The sequence below is a fragment of the Psammomys obesus genome, unplaced genomic scaffold (genome assembly GCF_907164565.1).
Source record: "Psammomys obesus unplaced genomic scaffold, mPsaObe1.curated_primary_1811, whole genome shotgun sequence".
Lineage (NCBI taxonomy): Eukaryota > Metazoa > Chordata > Mammalia > Rodentia > Muridae > Psammomys > Psammomys obesus.
The window spans coordinates 4,042,390-4,059,850 of record NW_026592890.1 but is presented as its reverse complement, the minus strand read 5'-3'; positions in this window follow the sequence as shown (position 1 = coordinate 4,059,850).

The window sequence follows — 17,461 nt, the reverse complement described above, 5'->3', positions numbered from 1 at the left end:
GATAGATAGATAGATAGATAGATAGATAGATAGATAGATAGATAGATGGATGGGAACATAGATAAATAGCTAGATACATAGGTAGATGATAGATAATCATTCACACTCTAATTGGAAGGCATCTAGGCATCCTATGCAATTATTTTCCCATTTAAACTTGATTCAACCACCTGGCATGGTGGCACACATCCGTAATCCCAGCACTCTGGCAGGCAGAGGGAGGCAGATCTCTGTGACTTTGAGGCCAGCCTGATCTACAAAGCAAGTCCAGGACAGCCAAGGCTACACAGAGAAGCCCTGTCTCAATAACAAAACAGAAAAACAAACAAACAAAAATTTGATTCAACCATTATTGCTAGAAATTTTTATATCCAAATCTAACCTTTAGTCAGAAAATTAAATACATGATTTTTTCTTCTTTTTTAAGACCCTATTTTTTATTTTTATATTTTATTTTTATTATTAATTATATTTTAACTCTGTATCCTGCTCCCTCATTCCCTCTCAATCCTACCTTCCCTCCCTCATTCTCCTCCCTGCCCCTTTCCAAGTCCACTGGTTGGGGAGGACCTCCTCCCCTTTCATCTGACCCTGTTTTATCAGATATCTTGGGGGGGGGGGGGTAAGATGCTCAATCCTCACTTAGAAAGACAAATGGAATGGGTATTTTTTTTCTTCTTAATCACATTTAGGTACTACTTTTCTTTCCTTGACTATTTGAAAATAAAATGTACTATTTGATCATCCAATATTATCTAATAAAATACAACTTTTTCTGGTAAAAGATAAAAGATGCAAATTTCTTTTTATTTTTGGGAATACTGTTCAACATTTTTTAAATAGATATACTATGAGATTCCTTCCTATCCAAACAGCAAAAAGTATAAAAATCTGATTTCTGTAATGCTGAAATAATGAAATCAAAAAGGAAATAATTTATTCAAAATAGAAACATTCCGCAAAAATTATTCAAGGTAATTTGATACATTAAACATAAATAGGAAGACATTTGCAAATGATTACAAGTAATATTAACTGAACTTAAATACTAAACGTTCTAAAGATATCAGTTTGTTCCAAATTAATTCCTATGCTAAGATTCCAATTAAATTAAAAATTTCTTAATTTGGGAAAAAGGAAAAAGAAAAAAACTAAGGAGAGGAAAAAGAAATGGAAACGGGATGGTGGGGGACAAGAGAGGAAGGTGGAGAGGAGGGGCAAGGAAAAGGAAAAAAAGGAGAGTAGAAGAGATACAGGAAAGAAAAGTAGGAAAGGGAAAATTTTCTGTGAATGGAAGGAACTATCTTGAAAGGGCATGCTTTAAAGCCACCAAAGAGGAAAACTGCTTAACTGCTAGTGAACAACTTCCTAGAGATCTCATGCTATTCTTTTTATTTTTGTTTGTTTGTTTATTTTGTTTTGTTTGTTGTTTGTTTTTTTCTCTGTGTGGCTATCCTGGACTCACTTTGTAGACCAGACTGGCCTGGAATTCACAAAGACCTCTGCTTCCCGGAGTGCTGGGATTACAGCTATCAGGCGTGCGACACTGCACGAGGCAGGAAAATTCTGTCTTAAGAGTATGACAGTCCACTGATAGGGGAAGACCTCCTTCCCTTTCATCTGACCCTGGTTTATCAGGTATCTTCAGGACTGGCTACAAAGTCCTCCTCTGTGGCCTAGTAGGGCTACTCCTCCCCCGGGGGTGGAGGAGTTCAAAAAGCCCTCCATTGAGTTCATGTCAGAAATAGTCCCTGTTCCCCTTACTAGGACACCCAGCTTGGATACTGAGCTATTATGGGCCACATCTGAGCAGAGGTTCTAGGTTATAATCATACATGGTCCTTGGTTGGAGAAACAGTCTCATAAAAGACCCCTGTTCCCAGATATATTTGGTCCTTGTGGAGCTCCTGTCCTCTCCAGGTCATACTAACTCCCCCTTCTTTCTTATGATTCCCTGCACTCTGCCAAAGGTTTGGTTTTGAGTCTTAGTATCTGTTTTGATACACTGATAGGTGGAGTCTTTCAGAGGTCCTCTGTGGTAGGCTCCTGTCCTGTTGCTTGCTTTCTCCTACATCCAATGCCCATCCCATTTGTCTTTCTAAGGGGCAGGGAGGAGATGAGGGAGGGAGGGTAGGATTGGGAGGGAATGAGGGAGTGGGATACAGATGGGATACAAGGTTAATAAACTGTAACTAATATTTAAAAAGAAGAAGAGGAGGAGGAGGAGGAAGAGGAGGAGGAAGAGGAGGAGGAGGAAGAAAAAAGTACTACAGTACCACAACCATCAGTGGAGTACTTTGGGCCCCTTTAGATTAACTTTCCAAACTGAAGGGAAAATACAGACTTTCCAAGCAGAGCCAAATGGGACCTGTTCTCCCTCTCTGTAGTAACCGCCAAAGGCTAGACTTAGTCCAGGAGGGAGGACGTCACTTTACCAAGACACCAATGAGCAGCAATGAGCCCAGAAAAACTAAAAAACATGTTTTGTCAGAATCTCTAAATAGCGACTGCAAAGGACAATAAAGGAGTACTTATGGATAACTGTGTGAGATGTGGCAGGGACAGAGACATGTGGAGGCTCTCCACAATGTTTTTTGAGCCAGGATGCCTCACTGAGACTGAAATGGGCAGTTTGGCTAGGTTGGCTGCCCAGTGAGCTTTGGAGCTCCCTCTGTCCCTCGCTCCCTAGTACTGGCTTACAATCACACACCCCAGTGCCTACCACTGTCTTGACTGACCCATCTCCCCGACTCCTGAAAGAACAGGTTGAGAATATAAAAGTGAAACACCAGACAACATTAACACGCACGATGGGAGAATGTTGCAATCAAGCATTCTGTGGCCCTTATACTGTCTGGAAAGACAAAAGAGCTACTGTGTGTGGCCTTTTTAAGTTTTGTCAGCAAACAGATGAGGTGGACTTAAATGGCCACCATCCCTTTCAGTGTGGAGACTCGATTCGTGAGTTTTGGTTAAACCTAAGATATTAATTAATTTCCGAGATGATCAAGAAAAGTATGAAGAAGTTTTCAAGCGAGTAGTGTTTTCTGTTCCATTTGCACTCAACTGATTCTTGTGGGCTCTGCTGTTCTTGAATCAGATTCTGTCCTGCTCTGGTTTCTGTAGACATCGCTCCGGCATTTTCTGCCATCAGTATCACTCTGGTGAAGCATGGACCTTTATCTCTACTTTTTAAGTTGCCTTTTAAAAAAATTTTTGGAATGAGTGGTTAAATAATTCTTTTATCTTTAAGACTCTGAATATTTTCACAAACATTTCACATAATTTGCTGCTATACTATGCTGTGAGGGGTTTCCTTTCTTATGCTTGAATATATTTGTATGTCCTTTGTTTCCTCTACTTAATGGCAGGAATTATTTTATTAATGAACATTTTACATCCTGTTAATTATTCTAATGATTATAATCTCTTTGTATCTTTTATTAGCCCAAATTATTACTGTTGATATTCAAAGTAATTCTTATTTGAGAAAAAAACAGTTAAATATATAATACATAATTATTATATGGATATGACATATATATATATATATATATATATATATATAATCAGTAGAATATGGACAGTATTCAAGGTATTTTTTCAATGAAAACTATAAATCTTAGTATCCAAGTTAAGTTGAAAAAGGAAAATTATAAATAACCTCCTCCTCTCTGTTCAGGACATATTATGCCACAAAAATAAAATAACAGACAAACACAATCTTTGTTTCCATCACTTCTGACATTTGGGGATTTCATATTTGGCATTATAATTAGTCTTTCAGTAATGTCTCTTCTGTCTCTACAGTTGCAGTGACAGAATATTGGAATCAGTTATATAAAGGTATTGCTTTCAGCCTTGGGCCTCAGCACCTTTTTGCTCTTGTTCTGATGTATTCATTTGTTTGTTTCATAACTTGGTCTTTTTTCCTCTCTTATCCAGGTAGTGCTCTCATTATGTTCTGCAAAGCATGAATGATGACAAATTGCTTTGGTCACAGTTTCTACCTGGTCAAGTTACAGATACTTAATTGATTCTTCTATATTGTAAATAAATTGTGGGCTATTTTCCTGCATTCATCATTTCTAAAATTAGGTAAAATAGCCATCTATCTATCATCTATCTATCTGTCTGTCTATCTGTCTATCTATCTATCTACCTAGCCTATCTACACATCTATCATCTCCTTTTCTCTCCTATCCTTCTTCCCTCTGTCCCTCCTATGTCTTTTTACTAAGACTTAGACTGTATCAGATTTCCTAGCCCGATTCAACGCTCTGCAGTCAACATTTTCCTGCCTTCCTGTGGCCGAGGAGGTGTTGATAGTGCACCTCTCAGCCGCTCCCTTTCCCAACAAAGAAAGTCAATTCTCTTGATTCTTTCTTTCCACCTCACTTTTTGAGACAGGGGCTCTGGCTGACACTGGAGCTCACCAGTTCCATTGGACTGGCTGACCTACCTGTTTCAGGGAACCTCCTAGCTCCATCTCCACAGCGCTGGGCTATGGACCTCTGCACCAGATTTTACATCAGGTTTGCAAAGGCAAACTCAGGTAACTCTCAGGCCTATACTTCAATCACTTTACCAATGGAACCATCCCCTAGGCCCTCGCCCTTCTTATATTAGTAGTTTTTCTTAACACTGTGACCAAAAGGCCTGAAAGAATCAACACAGAGGGTAAAGATTTACTTTGGGGCATGGTTTCTGAGAGTCTCCATCCATCACGGTAGAGAAGGCTTAGTGGTAGAACTAGCTTCTCCATGGCAGTGGGAACTTTCAACAGCAAGTTTTCCCGTGGAGCAGAAGAGAACGCAGAGATGAAACTGGAAGCAGATATAATCCAAGGTTTTTACCCTGGAGATCTGCTTCTGCTAGCCAGGGTCTACCTTCTAAATGCCCTACCATGCACAAAATAACTGGGGAACACGTATTCAAAACATGAGGCTGTAGGCGACATTGAGATTCAAACCATAATGCTTCTCTTGAGCGCAAGTTGGTCAGCTGTATTAGATCACGTTTGTCCTTTATCGTCTTCCTTGGCCAGTGTGCAGCTCTCAGAGGCTGAATGCCCACAGCATTCTCTTTATCGCACACTGACTGGATTATTATCTCCGAAACTGTGGCTATTTTCAAGGCCCACAATAGCCTCCAGCCAAGAAGTAAAATGCAACTCTATTTTTATCAGCCGCTGAAATCAGTGGTCAATTTACTTTCAAAAACAGTTCTATTGACTTCTGTGACATGAGCATCTCTCTGCTTCCTTCTCAGATACCTCTGCCCAATTTCGAAGTGTCACTGGATTTCGAACTCAGTCCTCCTCTCTTTCTCTGTCTATTCTCTTGTCTTAAATAACATCATGAAACCTTATGACTTCCAACACCGTCTATTTGCTGATAAGACCCCAAACTAGAAGTCTAGTGTGAGAATCTCCCTTGATTACCCATGACATCCCAACTGCCTGCTTCACCACTGTGAAGAAGAATAAGCATCTCATGTTCATAAATGAAAAGGCAAACTCGTTTCTTTCAAATTACAGTTCTGCTCTTCCTTCGATTTTTATTATTTCAATTACTGCCACCATCATCTGCTCACCAATATAAGCCACAAATATTAGGAACTTCAAAGTCCTCTTTGTCTCCCCTGGACCCCTCAATGCTGACTCTGAGCCTCACCCGAACTCATTATCTTAACATATTATTTATTTCTTACTTGATACCTATTTCATAAAAGCAGAGCTTATGCATCCATGGCCTGCAATATGTACAATCAAACCTTCTAATTTAACTTCTAATGTGACTCATCCAACCTCCAGCGAAGAGCACACACAAGCAAAATCCATCCACTGCATTGGCACAAACAGAGCCCTGGTTTCTAGACTGGCCAACCTTCTCCTAGAAATAGATGAGTATGTTCTCATCTATATGAGTCATCTCGTTCCCAAATCATCTAAAATATTTTCTTATACATCTACTAGCTATTAGCACATTAAGATTTTATCTCCTGCCGGCCATAGTGGAGGATGCCTGCAGTCAGGGAGGCAGAGGCAGGTGAATCTCTGTGAGTTTGAGGCCAGGCTGGTCTACAGAGCGAGTCCAGGACATCTGAGGCTACACAGAGAAACCCTATCTCGAAAAGCCTAAAAAAAGAAAAACATATATTTTATCTCCTTTCCCTCCCTTTCTTTCCTGCCAACTCTCTCACTGTTTTCCTAATGATTTTTATAGAAAATCCACAGCCCTTCAAGTTGCTTCCAGAAGAAAAGATGGTCTAATGTTTTGTGTTTTTTTCCCAATAAGTTCAAACACTTTCAAATTACTATAAAACTCCTCCTTAGTCTTCAGGGCATCAGCTAATAGTGATACAGGACCAGTTTACTGCAGTAACCCCCAACTATGGAAACATCGGTCACTGCATACTTTGTAATCACTTTCTGACATCCTCCTCAAATCTCCAGCAACATTTCTTTAACAGTCAAATTTACTTAAGATGTAAAAATGTAAAGACAATTCTAACTCTCTAAGACACCAATCCACAGAACTACATGCATGGAACATGCAACAGAAAGGAATTAAAAGTATTAACCCATCCCATTTGTCCACACTGCTTTGACTAGAGGGGTTACTCAGTTACTGTCCCCAAACTCCACCTCCGCCATGTTAATCTTCTCTGTCCTCCACTTAAAGGATGTGTGCAGAGGCTAGACAGTGAATCTTTTGAGGTTCGGTTTATATTTTTAAGAAAAGAAAATAAAAGAAATCAGAAAGGAATCTTCAATCTCTTTGAGGTTTGGGGGTGTTTCCAGGAGAGCAGTGTGATAAACCAGTTAGAGACAACACAACCAAAGATGTGAAAACTGAGCTCCACTTAGCATCACTGCAAGGGTTTTAGATCAGCTCCTGAGTGGCAAACAGTGAAGCATATCAAAATAACAATTCCCTAGGAAAGTAAGTTGATATTTGAGCCATAAAATGCCCAAGTGGGCCAGGATGTTTATTCTTAACCTAAACCTGCTAACTGACATCTATAAGAAAAGGTCTAAATAAGAGCGTCATAACAATGTTCTCAAAATTATGAGAAACAATCCAATATTTTTGTCATACGAAGACGTAGAAAAGTTCAAGTCAGGTAAGAAAATCAACAGGCACCAACACCAGGATGACACAAATATGAGGAAAGGGGTTGTAGAACAAACTATTATTAAAGCATCCCAATCACCAGATAAAATCACTCTGAAACAAATGAAGAATAGTCTCATCAAAAAAAAAGCACAAAAAAAAATCCACGTGTTAGAATTTATGCCAACTGAAAGACTCACTGGATAGGTGTAAGAGGAATGCTCTCAGCTCAACATCATTAATCGTCAGGGAAATGCAAATCAAAACGACCCTAAGATTTCACCTTACACCCCTCGGCTAAGATAAAAAACTCAAGTGACAGCACATGCTGGGGAGATTGTGGAGAAAGGAAAACCTTCCTCCACTGCTGGTGGGAATGTAAACTTTTACAACAACTCAGGAAATCAACCTGGCAGTTTTTCAGACAATTAGGAATAGCTCTCCTTCAAGATCCAGCCATACCACTTCTAGGCATATATACAAAGGAGGCTCAAGTACACAATAAGGATATTTGCTCAACTATGTCTGTAGCAGCTTTATTTGTAATAGCCAGAAGGTAGAAACAACCAAGATACCCCTCAACTGAGGAATGGATACAGAAAGTATGGTACATCTACACAATGGAATACTACTCAGTAATAAAAAACAAGGAAATCATGAAATTTGCAGGTAAATGGTGGGAACTGGAAAAGATCATCCTGAGTGAGCTGTCCCAGAAAGAGAAAGACACACATGGTATATACTCACTCATATAGACATGTAATATAGGATAAACCTACTAAAGTCTGTACACCTAAAGAAACTAATCAAGAGGGAGAACTCTGGCTAAAATGCTCAATCACCATCCAGAAAGGCAAAGAGGATGGACATCAGAAGAAGGAGAAAACAGGGAACAAGTTAGGAGCCTGCCACAGAGGGCCTCTGAAAGGCTCTGCGCTGCAGACTATCAAAGCAGATGCTGAGACTTATGGCCAACCTTTGGGCAGAGTGCAGGGAATCTTAGGGAAGAAGTGGGAGTTAATAAGACCTGGAGGGGACAGGAGATCCACAAGGAGAGCAACAGATCCAAAAAATCTGGGCACATGGGTCTTCCCTAAGACTGATAGTCCAACCAAGTAGCGTGCATGGAGATAACATAGAACCCCTGCACAGATGTAGCCCATGGAAGCTCAGTCTCCTAGTGGGTTCCATAGTAATGGGAACAGGGACTGTCTCTGACATGAACTGATTGGCCTGCTCTTTGATCACCTCCCCCTGAGGGGGGAGATGGTGAGCAGACTTACCAGGCCACAGAGGAAAACAATGAAGCCACTCCTGATGAGACCTAGTAGGTTAGGATCAGAAGGAAGGAAAAGAAGACCTCCCCTACCAGTGGGGAGGGGCATGGGTGGAGAAGGAAAAGGAAGGGAGGCATTGAGAGGGGAGGAGGAGAGAACTACAGGGGGGAATACAAAGTAAAAAAAAAAAAATGTAATTAATAAAAAAAAAAAGAAGAAGAAGTATGCCCTCCAAAAGATGTCCTCATCCTGATTCCTGAACAGTGATAGGTGGTGTCATACTGCAAAAGGGAACTAAGACTTTAGATACAATCATGACTGCTTTCAGATTGTTTCCTGGGGATGAAAGATTAGCCTTGATTAACTAGACTGGCTGAATGTTATCACTGAACCATGACAAATCACAAGAAAAGACTCAGAGTCCAAGAAGGAGAAGTAACAAGAAAAGTAGAGGTTGTCTACAGAGATAAAGGGCAGGAAGAATGTGGGGAACCTCTTGGCATCATAAAGGAATGGATATATGCTCTCCTCTAAAGGATGCAAAAAATGGACAGAGCCTATGATTCAGTCTAATGATATTCATGGTTGACCTAAAACAAATGCAAGACAAAGAACATGTTATTACAAGCCACAAAAAATTGATTTTTGTTACAAAAATAATGCATAACATATATATCAAAAATAGGATACCATAAATAAAGCAATTATCTTCCAAACAACCTATAAATTTCAATCAAAGTCCCAAAATGTTTTTTCACAAAACTTGACATATAAGAATAGCAAAACAAAGAGATAAGAATAGCAAAACCAAAAAACAAAAAACACTCAAGAAAAGAGTCATCAAACTTCTCTACGGAAAGCCACATCATAAATATTCTAAGCTGTGTTGCCCACATATGGCCTTTGTCACATCTACTCCTTTGATTTTGTTCATTATTCAATTCATTAAGAATGTAAATCATCCTTTAGCTTCAAGGCTATACATAACCAGCAGATGGACTGAGCCCACGGGCTATACTGTGCCTGTCCCAGAATTAGAACAACATGGATGTACTTCACAATCCTGAAAAGGGGGAAAAAGCATTGTAGAGGAGGATATATCTAAAGAAGTCATTCAATTAGATTCTATAACAAGTAAAACAAAGTGCATACACATAACCAAAAGCAGATTGTAAATATCAGGAATGATATATAAATTAAATCACAAACCCTAATTTCATAATGTTAATGATTTCTGGTAAGAAGAAAGGATAGAAACAAATAAAATAAAAAGGAGGGTATCAATAGTATCTGCAATATAGATCCCCTAAATTAGTTTTAGAAGTTGTGTTAGACCCCAAGACAAGTCTAACAAATTTAAGAACACTAAGATAATGTTAAATGTTTTCTCTGACCACAGTGAAAGCAGGAGTTTAGCAAAAGAATAATCCTGAGAGATTTACAAGTGTGGGGAAAGTAAACAATAAAGTTTGGTATGTTGAAAGGATCAAAAAAAATGTTTAAATGTTTTGAGAGAGAATTTCATTGCAGTGAACAACTACATCAAAAAAGAATGCTCTCAAATAAACAACTTTTGGGGCTGTATGCCAAGAAGTAGAAAAAGAATAAAGCAAGCCTAGGATGAGAAGGAAAGAAATAAAAACTATCAGAACAGATGGGGTTGGGGAGGGGAGAGAAGAAAGGGAGAGAGGGAGAAGAAGAAGCTAGAAAAACACCAGTAAATATCAAGGACACTAAAAGCTGTTTCTGGGGGGAAAATAAATAAACAAAACCATCAAACCTTTAGCCAGATTGACAAAGAAATAGAAGGTTCAAACAAACAAAATCTAAGGGCTGGAGAGATGGGTTAGCAGTCAGGAGCCCTTGCTACACCTGCAGGGAACCCAGGTTCAGTTCTCTGCACCTATACATCAGGTCACAACTGCCTGTAACTCCAGTTCCAGGGGAAGTGATGCTGTCTCTGGCCTCCCCTGGCACCAGACGTGCATGTGGTACACACACACACACACACACACACACACACACACACACACACACATATACACATAAAGTAAAAATATATAAAACTTTAAACAATTAGAACTGGAAAAATACTCATTGCAACTGATACTATAATGATAGCAAGGATCATAAAAAATTACTGTGGACACCTACATGAACAAATTAGATAAACTAAAGAAATTGACAGATTCCTAGAAACATGTAACCTACCAAATCAGGAAGAAGTGGGAAATCTGGAGAACAGTAATGAATCATTAATAATAAAGATAATCTCTTGCTAAAGCAAACTAGACCTGAGGAGCTAACTGCCAAATTCTACCAAACATCTAAAACTGTTACACCAATCTCTTGGTGTAAGAGTTCTCAAACTCTTCTCAAAATAATAAAGATGACTGAACACTTCCAAACTCATTTTGTAAGACTAGCATTACCTTGATACAAAAACTAGGCAAGGATATTCTGAACCTTAGATCATACTATAAATATATATTTCACACACATATACAAATATATGATGTAATATGTTGAAATCTGCTACAGAAGCTTCCATATATGTGTGTGTGGTTTATCTACATAATACATATATGTGTGTGGAGTTTAAATGAAGTTACCCTAAAATAAATAACTGAGATAATGTCCCAGCTAGCTATCATATGCTACCAAATAAAACCCCAGCAACAGGAATGGGTTACATATTTTTGAGTTGTTGGCCTAATCAGTCTATAGGACACCTCCCCCGAACCAAAAAAAATTACAAGCTCTTGCCAATGTTATCGGTGATCCTCCACAACTCTATCACACCTCATGTACAAAAATTAACTCTTAAAGTTTACAAAAGACTTATATGTAAGACCTAAAACTTAAAGATGTCCAGAAAAGAAAAACATTGAGGAAAGCTGTAGTTTGTGTCTAAGACAGTGGTATGAGGAATTATTTCAGTCAGGGCCCCATTAGGACCCTGATAGACAAATAGACAAATAGGATTGTATGACATTCAAAGTAAGAGCTGAGAGGCAATCCACAGATTAGGAGAAACTATTTGAAAACTCCTACATCTGTTAAGGGACTGACAGAAGGAATTGAAACAACACAATAAAAAAAGTAACCTGCCTTTAATATGGACAAAGAATCTGAACAAGTATTTCTCACAATAAAAAAATAAATGGTTGGCTAATAGGTATTTGAAAAATGATCAACACCTCTAATCTTCAGAAAAACACAAATCAGATCATAATGCAATGTCACCTCACACCTCTTAGATAGCTATTATTAAAAAAAAATCATAGCAAGAGTTTCTGGAGTTGTAGAGAAAGGGAAAACCTATACACTTCTGAGCACAATGTACATTGGCATAGCCATTATAGATGAGAGTAGTAGTGTTCCTCAAAAAAACTAAAAATAGAATTACAGTTTGGTTCAGCATCACCATTACTGGGCATATATTCAAACTAATTTAAATTGCTGTGCTGGAATATTGTCTGTACCCCATGTTCATCTCATTAGTATTCACAATAGGTATTCCAGCTTTCTGCCAAGGCTGTAATAAAACAGTCTGACCAAAAGAGTTTATTTGGGTTACACTTCCAGGTCATAGTCCATCACTGAGGGAAGTTGAAAAGCACAAACCATAGAGAACTACTACTTTCTGACTTGTTCACTTGCACATGCACACAAGTTCACCCTTAACTAACTTGCCCCGTATAGCCCAGCACCACCTGCCTGAGAATGGTGCTGCCCGAGGTGGGCTGGCTCCTCCTACATTAGTTAATAATCAAGACAGTCCCCTACAGACACGTTCATTCACAGATTAATCTTATCTAGTCAATTCCTTAGTGCAGGCTTTCCTCTCAGACAGCTCTAGGCTATCACAAGTTGACAGTTAAATCTCACAGAGACACCAACATATGACAACAATTTAAGGGTACATCAACATATGAACAGATAACAAACATGTGAGTTAGGTGACAGATGGACATATACATGCGCAACAGAATGCCATGCCTGTACAGAGAAGAATTTGTGAGGTGGGAATAGACTGAAAAAATGCTCATGGTGCAAGAATGAATACCTCAGTTCAGATCCCCAGCACCTGTATAAAGAGTTTTGATAGCATGTTAAAGCTATACATCTGACACGTGTAATCCCAGTGCTAAACACACACACACACACACACACACACACACTTGCATTGTACACAAAAAAAGAATGACATTTCTTTAATTTGCAACAACATAGATAGCACTAAAAAGACATCATGCTAAGTGAATCAAGCTAAGCATGGAAAGATCAGTATTGTAGGATTACCCAGAAGTGGAAAGTAGAAAGGTGTTAGTCAGGGCTATTTGAGTGAGAAAAAGAATAATGTTGATCAAAGGGTACGAAGTTGTAGTTAGATAGCAGGATTCTTTTTCAGTTAGCTATGGTGCAGTGATTACAGCTATAATATCTATTATATATTTCAAACTTGATGAAAGAAACAGATTTTTTCATCACAAAAGATAAGTTGGCAGGGTGGTAGCTCTTATAATTAGTTTGACTTTTATTTCTAAAATGAATGTACATTGAACAAAACATCATATTATAACCCATAAAGGTATGTAATTGTTATTTGTGGATTTAAAATAAATTTTGTTTTCTAAAAATACCAAACAATGAAAAAAATAATAATTATTCATTGGCATGGGATGATTTCCCAAAATGGACTTGGAATAAATGTTATTTCCAAGCTCATCCTTGCTGAAATTCTGCTCTTACCCTACAACTTAAAAGCAGATGTTTAAACATTTGGTTTTCTTGAATTAAGACATATTCAACTCATCACTGTATCTGTGAAAAGAAGTGTGGCTTGTTTTCAATGATGGATGCCTTGAAAACTTTCCCAAGAACCCGCAGTGAAAATGACCTTTCCTCAGCATCTACTCCAGTGTTTCTCAACTTGTGGGTCACGCCCCCTTTGGTGTGCCTTTCAGATATCCTGTATATCATATATTTAATTACAGTTCTAAACAGTAGCAAAACTACAGCTATGAAGTGGCAACAAGATAATTTTATTGTTAGAGGATGATGGTTGGAGCTACTATGTATTCAAATATTAACTGCTCCCCAAGATCCTGGCGAGCAAATTCTCACCTGCCCAAAATGACACGGTATAAAACTTGCTTCTCAATTTGTCCCTGATTGGCTGAATAAAGTTGCCTACACCTGGGCTGGGCAGAAGAGTGGTAGGTAGAGCGGAGGTTCCTGGGCTTTGGGGGTGAGAGAGAGACGGTGAGGAGGAGAGAGGAAGGAGGGAGAAGGAGCAGGTCGCCATGGGTTAGTGTGAACTACAAAGCACGTGGCCGGGAGGAGCTTGCTCAGAGGACTGGGATGACGGAGAGAAGCAGCCTAGATGGAAAACATGTGCAAGTGTTTATGGGAATTTTGCCTGGGAGGCAGACAAGACAGCTTAGAGTTAATATCTGCTGCCCCAGTACATTAAGGCTTATTTAAATATCTAAGAGGTTTCTGTGTTTTTATTTATATAATAGCAGGTTAAGGAATAACTGCCACCTTAGTAATTATATGAATCAATATTAAATAGTAATAATTCCACAACAGGTCACCATAACGTAAGGAACTGTGTGAAGCGGCCTCATTAGGAATGCTGAGTACCACTGCTCTTGACGCTCACCTCCCTCATTTTAGGACTCGTGTTTTTCAGAGCATGCTCCAAGATACCCCAGTGTACTCCCACATCTTTTTCTAATGATGGGTGTCCTCGGCCACCTTCATACTATAGAACTCTCAAGCTTTTGCTCCACGCCTATTCATTTCCTTCAGACTTGGGAGTGAAGGTCGCAGCGTGGTAGAAACACAGCACAGAAAGGTAATAGGAGAGGGCTGGCACAAACCTCCCAGACTTGGGCTGACAGGGCTGGGAGGCGGGCCCAGCAAAGCTGTAAAAGCTGCTAGAACTGCAAACCAAGCGGAGTAGCCAAAGAGTTGAGATCAACTCAGTAGGCCTTAGGATCTCCAGGGGACAGGCACTTCCCCTAAGGTAGAGGCCCTTCCAGCAGGCAGCACACTGGGTTGAAGGCGGCAAAGCTCTTCTTCAGGAAAATCAGCACAGGAGGCAGGGCAGGTCCACAGTGCTGGAAGGCTCTCTGACTCCTGTAACAATGGCATGGGAGCAAACCCCCCAAAGAGCTCCGTTCTTAGGACAGAGCACTCAGGAGCCCCGGGACGTGGCTGGCCTCTTGGCTCTGAGCGACTGATGTCCTCAATCCCCGGATGAAATGACCGGGCTGTTTAAACACTGTCCATCTTTTCCAGGGAATCCTCCCAAGAGCCGCGTCGATCCTTCCAGTGACTCTGAAGGCAGACTGGGCCTCTCTGCGGTCTTGGGAAGGTCACTGACAGGGACAGGGCAGCAAGAGCAGCACTATGCCTCCTTTGGCCTCTCCGCCTGTCCGCTGTGGAACATCAATTATATACATTTGCAGCACATTCTCCAGATTCAGAGCCGGCACGAAGAAAGAATCACAAAACAGAGCTCTGTTGCTGTGCTTTTAAAATGGTGCGTCTTTGTTGTTAAATTGCTTAAGTTTTTCAAACGCCTCCCCATCCTCATGATTAATGCCACGCATACAGCGCAACAGCAGAGTGAGTGGAGAATTACAGCCGGTGCCAGTTCACCTAGAGGCATTTATCTTTTTTCCCCCTTGGTGCCTGCACTGAGCCTGAGGATAAGCTGACACTTTTTTTTTTTTTTTTAATAAATTAAGCTTCGTTTTCTTTTTTCTTTTTTCTTTTTTTTTTTTTTTTTCTGCCTGTGTGTTAAGAGCCCTGAAAGGAATGAGCCATGTCTGCAACCTCTGATACCAGCTGCCATGGCAGGCAGGAAGGAAGGTGACAGTTTCCCACAGGTTCAGAGCGATTGTTTTAATGGGGCTGTGGCGAAGGTAACGAGCAGGAAGATATTGTGCTGCCAGGAAAAAGCGGCCTCTCTCTTCCCCCAGCCTTGCACGAAACGATGTAACGTTTAGCTTCTGGCTTAACGTGGCATCTCTTCCCAGCTTTGATTTATCCCTGCTTTTGTAAATCACAGAGGTATGTTGCAGGGCGAGCGTTTAGAGCCATTGTTATAGTTCATTGAGGAGCAAGGCTGTTATCCCCACCGTAGGACAATCTTCCGTGTATCAGGGTGAGTGACCCAGAATAAAAGAAAAGAATTTTTTTTTTAAAATGAGAGCAGGAATATAGATGTTATGCCAGGATGAAATTGTATTTACCTTGATTGAAAACTCTTTTATTATGAACATAATTTAGATCAGAATGGAAAAGAGAAGTGGTGGGCTCCCTGCCTGGCTGGGGAGTGTTGCTGAGCACTCAGTCGCTACAATAATGTAAGTGCTTATGTAATGACTGTGTTATTGTGTTTATATTCAAAAGCATTATGCTCCATCAAAGGAAATGAAAAATATCTTCTTGGGTTTGCTCAGTCAGCTTCTTTAGCAGAAAATGCTTGGAGGTGTGGAATAGCAACCTGTGACCAAAATACTGAGCACAAAAGAACTCTGCTGGATTTTCCGACGTGGGAGCAGTGAAATGCTGACCAGATCCTCAGAGCAGTCGATATCTGGACCGCGGTTGTGATGTTGGCACGAGTACTCCCTGAGCAAAACTATGACCTCACCACTATGTGAAGTAAAAACTGTTGTAGAAAATAGGAGCACTGTCTCCAAGGAGCTTACAACCCAAAGTGGGCAGGCAAAGCAAAAACAGACCATTAGAAACACAAAGGGTACCGGGGAGATGTGTAAGAGTTGTTGCTGTGCAAACCTGAGGACCTGAGTTCAAATCCCTAGCACCCGCATAAAAAGCCAGGCGTGGCTGCACATGCTTGGGACTCTAGCACTATGGAAGGTGGAGAGAGAGACAGATCCTGGGGGGTCACTGGCCAGCCGAGCTAGCCAAAAATGTCAGGCTCGTAGCTCCGTGGCACCGTCTCAAAAATAAGGTGAGGACAACAGAGGAAGCCAATCAACATCTTCTCTGTGTACATACAGGCACTTGTACAAGCACACCCGTGTCTGCACGCAGCACACACACCGCACCATGTGTGTTCTAACAACATACAGCTCCCCTCAACCAAGAATGCTAGAATAGCAGGAAGATATTCTTAAGTCTAAGCATACATGATCTTAAGTATTACCCTAGTTCCCAGAAGGAATCCTGAATTTTTCCGAGACTCTCATAAGCTCTTGAATGTATGCCCTCCTTTTCCGAAGCATCACTCCTCTAATGATTTGCTTAAAACCTATGCTAAGACTCTCTAATTAATCCCAAGTCTGCATTTTAAAGGAGGCCAATGTCAGGAGTATTTTTTTTTAAATACAACTTTTATAAAAGAATATTTTTTCCAGATTAAAAGATATTTAAGAAACATTGTAATCAAATACAGTACTTAATTTGATCCTGGTTTAAGGAAATGAGCTATGAAAGATGTTTCTTTGGGGGAAGCATTGGAACATTTGAACAGAGCTCAGTCTGAGCTGATATTTGGAGAACTGTTAATTTTGTCCTAAATGATAGTAATGAAATGATTATGCAGCAAGTGTCCTTGTTTCTCACAGGGAGGTGAGGATTGAAATATGTACGAGTAGAATATCGTGGCTTACATACATAACATGATTGATAATTCTTCTACCAAAAATAAATGGGGACAGATACAACAGAATATGAATAGCAGCAGATATGGCTTAGGAGACTGCTTTCCAGTCAGAATAAGACTTTCCAGAATGAAATATGCGTGTGAATTGTTCATCAAAATTCCTGGCATACAGTAAATTATTGTTGTGTTTTATCATTCTTGTTGTTTTATTATTTCTAAGTTGTCATCAGTGCCTCTCATGCCTACTGGTGCTGCTGTGCAGGCTGCTCCCACCCACAGTCCAGACAGGGAGATATGGAACGTTCTCTCAGATTCCTGTCTAAGCAGAAAAAGCTGTGTCTCTGCGGCTGGTACTCTTGACAATGCAGGGTTTTTTTCTTTTTTTGTTTTGTTCTTTGGCTTTTTGTTTGCTT